Source organism: Aulostomus chinensis, chromosome 4 (genome assembly GCF_037954235.1).
Source record: "Aulostomus chinensis isolate RoL2024-O1b breed Wild chromosome 4, RoL_Achi_v1.0, whole genome shotgun sequence".
NCBI classification, from domain to species: Eukaryota; Metazoa; Chordata; class Actinopteri; order Syngnathiformes; family Aulostomidae; genus Aulostomus; species Aulostomus chinensis.
In genome coordinates this window covers 28,804,759-28,816,188 of record NC_141323.1, presented here as the reverse complement: position 1 = coordinate 28,816,188, position 11,430 = coordinate 28,804,759, and the positions used below count along the sequence as shown (strand labels likewise).

The window sequence follows — 11,430 nt, the reverse complement described above, 5'->3', positions numbered from 1 at the left end:
GTTGTTGTGGCCGAGTGGTTAAGGCGATGGACTAGAAATCCATTGGGGTCTCCCCGCGCAGGTTCGAGTCCTGCCAACAACGTTAAACTGCTGTTCCAGAGGAAACAACATCTGCTCTTACTGTAGGTCCATGTGTCAAAGGTTTTCTTTCAAGGGCTGTAGCAGCTGATGATGAGGGAGAGAGAGAGGATTGGTAGCATGTTGTCTTGTCTCAACCATTCTGGTGTTGACCAAAATCTTTGTTGATACTCCAGTGGTGGTGAAGGTGATGGAAATGTTCCAAGTGGGACGGTTCCATGTTCAACCAGTTTCATCTGGAACTGAGGTGGAGCTTAGGGTTAAGTAGGAATTGGTTTGGTTTAGTCCCTGGGAATGTCAGTTGGTGTGTGTGTGTGTGTGTGTGTGTGTGTGTGTGTGTGTGTGTGTGTGTGTGTGTGTGTGTGTGTGTGTGTGTGTGTGTTTACATGCAGACTTTCCCTTGTGACAGCTGATTTGGTTTGGAATCCATCTTAGTCAGGACATTTTGAGAAATTCTATCATGTCGTTGTAGTTATTTTGATTTACAACACTGGAAAAAAAATCATCTCCCCTCCAAAAACCCTCCTCTTCAACTTTGTACCCAAGTTGTCTCCTCATCAGGCACCACAGGATCCAGTAGGTTCAGTTAAAACAAGTCATTAGAGATTTAAAAAACATTTTGTCCATTTGACATCAGGACTGATCCCAGATCATCTCAATGAGCTCATTCCTGCACCAGAGTACCGCCCAAGTTCATCAAGGACAGTAAACACGAGCAGGTCTAGATTCACCTCCATCTTTGGAGGTTGTTGAATTTCCTCCTGAGGACCGTCAGGCTGTTTCCTTACTTTGCTGTGACACAACAGCAGACAGCAACAAGGACTGCTGCAGTGCACTTGGTAAAATCACCATCTGTAGACTGGACCAATATGCTGATGTGATCCTTTGATTAGTTTAGGATCAGTCAGAGATCAAAGACTGAAGCAGGAGATCAATGCACAGAATTCAGAGATCAATGCACAGAATTCAGAGTTCAAAGACAGAATTCAGAGATCAAAGACTCCTGGAGCGTTGCCCTCTCTTGTCTTTGGTCCTGGATGTTACTGAATGTTTTACACATTTCTTTTGAAGAAAAAACTTGCATGACATTTCAAGGAGTTTTTCCTGCCAATACAGGACAACACCCACTCACAAACCAGTGCTGGACAAGTTCCTTCAAAGCTGTAATGCCTTATTTCTTACTAGTTACTGTCATTGTAAAATAATTGGTTCCATTACGATTGTGTCTGCCAGCGCTTGGTGACTGTACAGGAGGTCTGGGGACCGCAGGGCCACAACAAGCCCATTTCTTCAACTCTCCATTGAGTACAGAGGTCCCCAAGTATGGACCAGTGAGATAAATGTGATCGTGGAGAAGTCCTTTTGTTCTTCAACTGGTCCAACTTGATGGTGAGTCTCCTTTTATCAAGGATTACTGAATGCTTGTGTTATTCATGGCATTGTTAACACTTTATAAACCCTTCATTCAGAGCTGTGAAGAACCTTTAACCTCATATCCCAGACATCAAAGTGGGCCACTAACCGGTGAGATGAAGCTATGCTATGCTGCTACATTCTGAAGAGGTAAAGTAGCAGGTTCTGAGAGTGATGGCTAACCTGGATGTGTTCATCTCCTACTTTAATATCAGCGTCCCAACTTGGAGCTCTGACCACCTCCAGCTTTTTGTTCCTGTTTCTGCTTCAGTCAACAGGGAACTCAAACCTGCAAAAGAATCATCAACAACAATGGAATAGAAAACAGAGGAAGACAAAATATCATAAACTTACAAAGCTGAGAAATGTTCATGAAGAATAAATGCACACATTATGACTGAGTCCAGAAACTAAAACTCCACACCAAATGTATTTTGACATGTAGGGATAATGAACTTGAATGTGTTGAAATAGCAGATGAATGAATCCACTATCACACAACAAGATGATGACCCACTACCACAAGATGGCGTCACAGATCCTGATGCTCTGTGCAGGAAACACCGAGCAAAACATGACTAAAACGCTCCTGTTGTTCCCTCCATGAAAAACTGTGGCACTGATGAGAAGAAGGATCCCAGCGTCCACTGAGGATCCATCGCCGCACCATTCGGTAGAAGGATGATAGGGTCGGCAACAGGAGAAACCCTTGTGTCTCCGATGCAGGAAAGGTGGAGCACTGAAGAGGCCACATTGTGGCGTCCTGAAGAGGACATTTGGTGGAGCCTGAGACAGCAAACATCATGCCACCCTTCATCAGAAGAACCACAGCACTTCAGTCACGTGACTGAAGTCATCCAGTCACGTGACTGAAGTCATCCATTCATGTCAGTGATGTCACTTGGTAGGACTGTCATTGCCGTCTCATTCTAGAAAAGAATCCAGACTCCACATGTGGCTCCCATGATCACTGATGGACCTCTGGTTGGAGGCTGGACGATGATGTCTGGTGGGGTTAAGATCGTGGGGGCTGTTTCAGTTCTAGTGCTGAAGGCTTTCACCATGACAGTCAGACTCTCATCTGTCCTTCATGTTCCCTCAAATGTGCAGTGTGGACGGACAGATTGACCCTCCAAAGCAGACGCATGTGACAGATCTCTTGCTGAGACACTTTGTGGTAAAGCCAGATTCTGCCAGTCCCACTGACATATTTCAATCACACATGTTCAGAGATGATTTTGTTTTCCTGAATACATTTATTATTTTCTGATCACCTTGTGGATTTTTCATCATTCTCCTCATTACCATACTTTAGGTTACAGTATGTACGCCTTAGTTAGTCTTGGGTTTCAGAAATCATACAGCATACAAATAATAGCAGGTTGAAACACATTTATTTAAAAGAATTTAACATGGTTTTACACACACACACACACACACACACACACACACACACACACACACAGCCTGTCTTTGGTATAAAATGGTCTGTCATGTTCTCTCACATTGCACAACAACAAAACAAACAAAGACGGCCATGTCCAGTGTGGTCCTGGATATGACGACTGGACTGCAGGGTCCCAGTATCCCTGTGACAATTCTTTTACCAGCTATGACATTGGACAAGGACTTCTCAGGAGGAAACTTATCATGGTGGCACAGTGAAGAAAACTAGACCTGAGCTGCCTGCTGAAATCTTGCAGGTGAAGGACAGAGCTCCACCTCTTTGACAGACACCACCACTGTTGGCTCATGTTGTCAAAAAATGAAGTGTGTCAGTTTTTGACACACACACATCTAAACACACACACACACACACATGCATGTTCTTGCACACAGAGACTTTTCCTCTGTTTTTGTTTTTTACTGGTTTTGAACCAGTAGTTGGTTTCTGTTGGTTTGATTTGCTTGACTGGTTGTTTTTTGTTTGACCTTGCAAATCCATATTTTGGGTTCTGGCTTGTTCTGCTTTTCATTTTGTGTTTGTATTAAAGTTCTGTTGCTGAAAAAGAGACTTTTTTTCCTTTTTGTTGAGGTAAATATATGAGGGTTGAAACTGACCCATAACACCATGGATGTTACAAAAGTTAATAACATTAAAATAAAGAACTAAAAGACTGTTCTAACACCCCTCAGTAATGGTGAGGAAACACAACAACCTTTTGTTTATTTATATTATTTACTTGAGGTTCATTTTATCATTTTTTAACTGAAATTGAGGGTTTACTGACTAAAAAAGGTCCAGAGGCCCACAACAAAATATTCAAATCAATATTTCCATGGATAAGGAAGCCTAACAAGGAAACCAAGAGATGGGAAACAACTTGGATGATAGAAAATTGTTTTTAGTTTATTTTACAGCTGATTGAAGACGTGGGTCAAAACTGACCGTTAACATAAGAGATGGGAACATGAGTTGATCCACTGAAGCGCCATTTTACCCTGCCACTGAGGCCACTGAGGTCACCATCATGAGCTGGAGTTGGGAATCTTGAACTGAACCTGGTATCACAGCGACACCTACTGCTGCTAAATGGAACAGCAACATTGAACCCAAGTACAGGATTGGAGGGAGACTGATGGTCGCTGTTTGGGTTTTTGAAGAACAAGGAGGGCGTTGGTTCAAGCTGGATTCTCAGAGACTATTTCCCCAACCTCTACATTGGCATCTACACTGTCATCAAGTCATGTGACTGAAGTCATCCAGTCATGTGACTGAAGTCATCCATTCATGTCAGTGATGTCACTTGGCAGGACTGTCATTTCCTTCACATTCTAGAAAAGAATCCAGACTCCACATTTCCTCCTATCTATTATTGTGTCCCACCCTCCTGGTCCTTACTCTGAATTCTCAGAGTTTATATCCAGTTCAGTTCTCAAAACAGATTCAGTCATGAGTGTTGATAAATTTCCTTTTCTCCACTGATTATATGTCAAGGTTTGTGTGTGGGGGTGGAGCCTATCCCAGCAGCCTTCTGACAAGAGGCGGGGTTCACCCTAGATGAGTCACCAGTCCATCACAGGGCCAACACACACAGACAGACAACCATTCACACTCACAGTCACACCGACAGTCAATTTAGAGTATCAATCAGCCTCGTCCCCTCTTGATGTCTTTGGACTGTGGGAGGAAGCTGGAGTACCAGAGAGAACCCACACAGACACAGGGAGAACATGCAGACTCCACACAGCTGGGGCTCAAATCTGGAACCTTCTTGCTGTGAGGCAACAGTGCTGACCACTGCACCATTGTGTCCCCTGAAAATGCCACCAGATCGTTTGGATTTTCTATAAAATCAAGTACACATGAACATGAAGAGGTTTTCACAGGGCTGGTGGTGCAATGGATAGCATGACTGACTACTGTCAGAAGATTCTAGGTTCAACTCCTGGCTCGCTCACTTAAAATTTTATACTGAGAAGCTTTCACACCTGAAGTGTGAACCACTGCTAAAAGTCACTGAAATCCTCCAAGGTTTCCTCCTTGTCTGCTGTAAACATGAACACATGCATGGATCCTGCTACCTCTCACATGTTAAGCTGGCACTTGACAGTGACAGCAGGAGAAAAAAAATCCCAGTGTGTCATCAACATTTCCTGAGAAATAAATGATAGAAGCTGTTGAATTTCTGTATCAGAACAAGGAGAAAGGAGCCCCAATGAAAGAGTGATGATTCTTCATTTTGATTTTGTTCTTCACTCCTACACAAGAGAGTGAAAGTGTCGGCTGGCTGGGAGCAACTGCCTGCTTCAGAATGGGACGAGCCTCAGGACTTTCCAGTGAGAGATGCAAAGCTTTCACTTTATCAATGGAATCACTGGGAAAAGAAACTCATCCTGTCAGATGAAGGCCAAAGAGTTTTGCTTCAACTGTGTTGAGGGAGGGTTTGTTCAGATGATTCTAGAAGAATAAATCAAAACATCATCATTTAACATTCAGAAGAAGTGAATGCAGAGTTTTATTGATGGTTTCAGGAATCAGCCTCTGGGTTCATGGTGCTCCAATCTTCAGACAACTGAAAGTGATGAAATCACCTGTGTTGAGTTGTCTTCCATCATGGAAAACTGAAAGGAAAAACTCACACAATTAAACATTCATGGGTTAACAGTTAGCTAAGCTACCAGTTGTCAAACCTGCATCTGAGGGAACAAACAAGAGCAGGCTAACATTTGTATTTTAATTTTATGTATGCAAAGAATCAGAAAGGCAGTTACAATGACATCATCAATACAAAACCTTGGGCTCACAAAGATGAAGTGAACAATTTCCACAATCAATCCCAAATTTAAGGCCTGAAGTTAGAAAATAATATGAGTAGCTACCTAACGTTAGCTCGTAAATGTTAGCAAGCTGGCAATATTTAGCACCATCAAATAGTTCAAACAAGGTCAACAGCTGTCATAATGATGGTCACATGATTTAAAAGACTAAAAACAACTCTCTGTATCAATGTAAGATAGAGTTACATAAATGAATAGAACATTACTCACTGACTGAAAATTGAAAAAGCACCAGACTTTGGTCCAGAGCTTGGTTCTAACGTTACTTGACAGCACTTTTTAGGGCCTGAGCCAGAAGGAACTTCTGGCAAAGACTCCATTATTTTTCCCACTTTTTTTTCTTCTTGCAATCAACACTGCCCAGAGTTCATCTGCAGGAAATAAAATTCACACATTTGATAAAGTTTGGTCAGACGGTGCAGATACACTTGACACCCAGAGAGGTGAGCAGGTTTTGGACCAAGTTGAAACTTGTCAAGTATTTGAGACAGAAAATGACAGAAAGCTGTGGCTGTGTTCTGGTTCTGCGTGTTTTAGATTTATTCCCCTTCCAGTAATGTCTTATTTCCAGCTCTGCTCTCCCTCAACTACTGTTTAGTGTCATATTTATTTTGCTGACTACTTCATTGACATGTGGTCAAAATGTCTTGTGTTTCCTGAAATTAACTGAGTGCTGCTCAGTAAAGTTGACATGACTTGAGATTCTATTCCTGCTGGGTCCATTTCAACATTCTTATCCTTCCTATCATTGGAGATGAAGTATCAGTCAGGGCTGTACTTGATTAGTACTGCATATAGTACACATCAGTCACTGCCATTACACAGTGGAATGGAAGTTGAAATACTGTTAACCAGCAAGCTGAAAACTGTTGTGGTATTTGACAATTCTATTGTTTCTGAATGAAAATCATGTGAAGGAGAATCATTGAGACATCCTAAAAATGGCTGAGGTCTGCTGAGCTGCAGCAGGTCTGAGCTGCTTTTGATGCCCAGATGATGAGGAGGCAGTGAATGTTGGGTTTGGTGGAGCTGAAAAAATGCTGCAGGTGTTGAGAGGTCTGCTGGTGTCCAGGACTTCCTCTCCAGTTCTCAGCTTCTCCCTGCAGTTCCCACAAACACCACAACAGTCCTGGAACCCCTGCAGATGTTGGAGGACCATGATGACCCCGATGCACCATCAGGGCATCAAAAAGCAGTCCTGATGATCAAAAAGGTCCCTCCACTCATTCAGGGTCAACTCTAGAAGAAGCTTCTGGAACAGATGAGCAAACACTCTCAACTAGAAATCATGATTTAAACACAATGTTGATTTTTACAATTTCCTTCAATGTTTTAAAAACCATCAAAGTGGACAGAAGCCCAGATGGTCCAAACCTGTTTCCTGTCTCCTCCCATTGTGGAGAGCCTCTGTTCTGTCCTGCTGCTGTCCAGTTGTCTCTACTGAGCTCCTCTGCTGGTTCCACCTTGAAGAGGGTCTGAGCTAAAATTGAATCTTGGGGAACTTCAACCTTTGATCTCAGAGTTTTGTGTTTGATCTTAGAATTCTTTCTTTGATTTCACCTGAGACAAAGACATCGAATCTCAAGCTGCTGTTGAGGAGGCGGTGATCCTATAGTGGTTAGTACTCTGTGTTGTGGCCACAGCAACCCTGGTTCGACTCCGGGTCACAGCAGCATGAGACAAATTTCTTGTGTGTATTGATGGACACAAACCAAGCAGAAATTTCCCACAATGCAACAGGGTGGTGTTTGGTCAGTGTTGAGCAGGTGTCAGTCTAACAATGATGTCATATATTTTGTTATCACTTGACCAGACCCAAAAGTAGGCTCCAGGTATCAGTCTCTTCTCAATACTAATGTCTGCTGGCTTAGTCTGCTACTTGGATGGCTCTGACTACAAAAAGGTCCAGACCCCTGGATATGGTGGTTCCTCCCTAAACGTAGATTCTGTCAGCTCATGTTTTGAAATCAACTCACCATGAACACAAGTAGATTTCAATGGACTGCAAATGTGTCTCATTTAATGGTAAACATGTCAAATATAAATTCCATCACCTGAGGAGGTCTGCTGCTGGAATTAAGCTCCAGATATTCACAAGATATTCTATATCTTAAAATAAAGCATTTTTATATTTGATTTATTGTTCATTAGCCTGCTTCATGTGGTGTGATTTTATGTGTCCTATATTAAATAGAACTTTGTAAACGATCGTCCCTGAGGATGTTGAATGATGTCAAAAAAGTGTTTTCTCAGCTCTCCTTTCCTCTAAGTAGAGGAGTCTCTGCTGAGGTCGTTCCCTCTCAGAGTCCTGACGTCTATTCGGATGCACCGAGAGACTCAGGCAAACAGAAGACAAGGGCAAGTGAAGTAACCTGAAAATGAGAGGGGAGGTTCGACATCAAACTTAAACAGGAAGAACAGGACACAAATGGGATATCAAAATAAGAGAGACCATGAGACATGACCCCGCCTCCCTGCTTGCCAACCATGTGTCAAGTGTTTTCTAGCTCATTAACATTTCTGTAACTCATGGAGCAGCCTCGTGTCCTGTGAGCCATTTGTGAAACCTCTGGAGAAGTCAATCATTAGTAAATAATTGTTGATCGTACTTTTGGTTTTCAGTGGCAGCAGTAGGAGGGAGAAGCTTTGTTATTTTCCTGTCCCTTTTCTCCTGTTTTTGGATGAGTAGTTTGGTTTTTCTTGCAGGACAGGTAGGGATCTTGGTTAGTTTGGTTTGTTGTGTTGGCACTGCTCACCTCTGAAGCTACATAAACTGCTACTTTGTCTTTTGACCGTGAAGTTGGCTGGTTTTCTTGAGAGTGGAAGGCGAGGGAGCTCTCTCTCTATCTTGTGTGGCCCTGGTCCCCCCAGACCAGGACCAGGACAAAAAATAAAAGACAGACTCTGAGACATGCCCCCCCAGTTCCTGCTGCTTCCAGCTCTTCATATCGAGCCCCTCGTACAGTGGTTGAGAGACACCACAAATATTAAAGGTGTCCACATAAATGGAGAAGAACACAAGGTGGCGCTGGACGCTGATGATGTTTTAACATATTGAAGTGAGCCCCCTAACACAGGACCTGCATTAATAAAGCTCTTTGAAACACTGGGAAGCTCTGCTGGACATAAATTCTCCATTCTAAAACACAGGTTCTGACCTTTAATCACTCACCTCCAGAACACATGGAGGAAAACCTCCACCTGGATTGGGGCCAGAACTCCTTGAAGATGATAGAAGAAGATGGAACTCCATTTCCTTTCTGAGTCTGAGTCACAGGATTGATAGAGTAAAAATAAATGTCCTACCACAAGATCTCTTTCTAGTTCCAGGACCAACTGGAGAAATTGCCTTCAAAACCATTTCTGAATTGAACAAAATGCTTTCCAGATTTATCTTGCAGGGGAAGAAACCCAGGCTCAAATTTACACCACTACATGAATGAGCCCCAGTTCCTGTTGTACTGGCCCATCAAAATCTGGAAAAATGTTTCCATAAAGTCCAAATCTCAATGAATAATTTGGAATGTTAACAGGAGAATATCACTACAAGTCATTTAATGATGTGCTTTTAATCCTGGGTTCAAGCCTCATGAAATGAACCCCAGATTTAAATCCTGGATTCAAAGAGAGTAACAACTTTCTACTCACTTGTGGAAAATGGAAATTTAAAAGATTTGAAAGCCTGAGAAGAGAATATCACTGAGAAAGTCTGACTTTTTAGAATCCTCTTAGGTGAGCAATTATTTTTGAACACGACATCAGAAATGAAACAGACTTTAATGATCCAATGCTGAAAATATTTTTGGCTGCCCATCAAGAAACAAGAAAAACCTCATATCGTATGTTGTTTTCCGTTTGACCTGATTCTTGGTTGTCAACTAACTGGCTCATTGGCTTTCTTGATGGAACAACAAAAGCAAAAGTTGAAGACTTGGAATATCCAGGCCTCTGGCGTGATTCTCAGCTGTCATTTAAATTTCACATGAACTCAGTGTCCAAGCAAATATCTGGTGGGCTAAAATTACGTTTGTTGTTCTGTTGACTTTTTCCACAAGAAGTCCGGAAAAGTATTATGACACAGTTCATGTTCCCAATACTGGACTACGCTGGTGGTTTCTATGGGAACACTGGTGACGGCCCCAGGCCTGTGGTCCTATGCAGTGTTCTGTGTGCAGGGTCCTGTTGGTGGGTGTGTTTGTGTCTTTGCAGGTCTGGAGCAGCCTGGTCATCAGGCTGACTGGGAGGACCAGGCCAGTGTTCCCAGTTAGGCCTGTTTAACCCCGCCTTCCCACACATTTGTCTCCCTTTTGTGCTCAGCCGGCGTGCTGTTCTTGTCCTTTTGTTTTTCCTTGTTTTCCACCAACAACATGCAGTACACATTGACATCACATCCACACACTCAGCTCCACTGCTGACACTGACTTCCACACCTTCCGCTTATTCCTTTCGAGTAAGGTTCGCGGGGGGCTGGAGCCTATCCCAGTGGCTACGGGCGAGAGGCGGGGTTCACCCTGGACAGGTCATCAGTCCATTGCAGGGCCAACATACAGAGACAAACAACCATTCACACTCACATTCAAACCTATGGTCAATTTAGAGAACCCAAGTAGCCTAGTCCCCAAATTGCATGTCTTTGGACGGTGGGAGGAAGACGGAGTACCACAGAGAACCCACACAGGCACGGGGAGAACATGCAAACTCCACACAGAAAGATCCCGTGCCCGAGCCGGGACTCAAACCCGGAACCTTCTTGCTGTGAGGCCACAGTGCTGACCACTGCACCACCGTGCAGCCCTTCCACACCTCATATGGTTGATTATTTACTTCAATAAATGTTGATTTGCTGCTACTAGGTTTTGCTGCACCTCTGAGCCGGTCCTAACACATTCAGACATCAATCTTTGTCCTCTCAATGTCTGATATAATAGTCTTTGTAGATTTGTGCTCAGGTGTTTGGATTGAACCCATCATTATTTAATGTATGATTCCCAAAGTGTCAGGATTGAGGGTTGTGGATGGTGAGGGAGACCCAAACGCAGACATTTTTGGTGAACAAAACAGGGATCGTGACACAAAGACAACTCCACTGGTCAGTATTTATTTTCAAATGTGTCTGCTTGAATTTCCCTTCATACTTTAAGCAACTTTCAATTCCTTTCAGCTCACAATGCAACCTTGAGTGTAGAGATCATTTGTTTCTATATCTTCCTAGAATCAGCAAAAATATGGTCATCGCACATTCATATTTTCCTCAAGTCAATTTTATCATTTGGAAACCATCTTGAGGATATTTGGAGAAAGTTCAATCATTCAGCTGCAGTTACAGTGACTTACAACACTGCAAAAAATAAAAAAATCACCCCTCCACAAACACTCTTGTCCAACTTTTGTGCCCAGATTTTCTCCTCATGAGGCACCAAATCAAGTCAAGTCATTTTTATTTGTATGGAACCAAATCACAACAAAAGTTCTCTCATGACTCTTTACTAGTAGAGCAGGTCCAGCACCAAACTCCTTCAATGAATCTACACCCAACAATTCTCCATCAACAAGCACATCCTGCAACAGCGGTGATGAAAACCTTCCTTTTAACAGACAGGAATGTCGAGCAGATCCAGGATCAGTGGGGACGGCCTTCTGCTTTGTCCGGTTGTATTT

General features: G+C 42.9%; 1 non-coding gene across 1 annotated transcript; it reads left to right on the top strand.

Annotated features, from left to right (window-relative positions):
- On the top strand, nucleotides 1-82 carry trnas-aga (transfer RNA serine (anticodon AGA)). Its single transcript has one exon. It is a non-coding gene; the product is annotated as a tRNA-Ser (tRNA).
- Nucleotides 83-11,430: the final 11,348 nt, after the last annotated feature.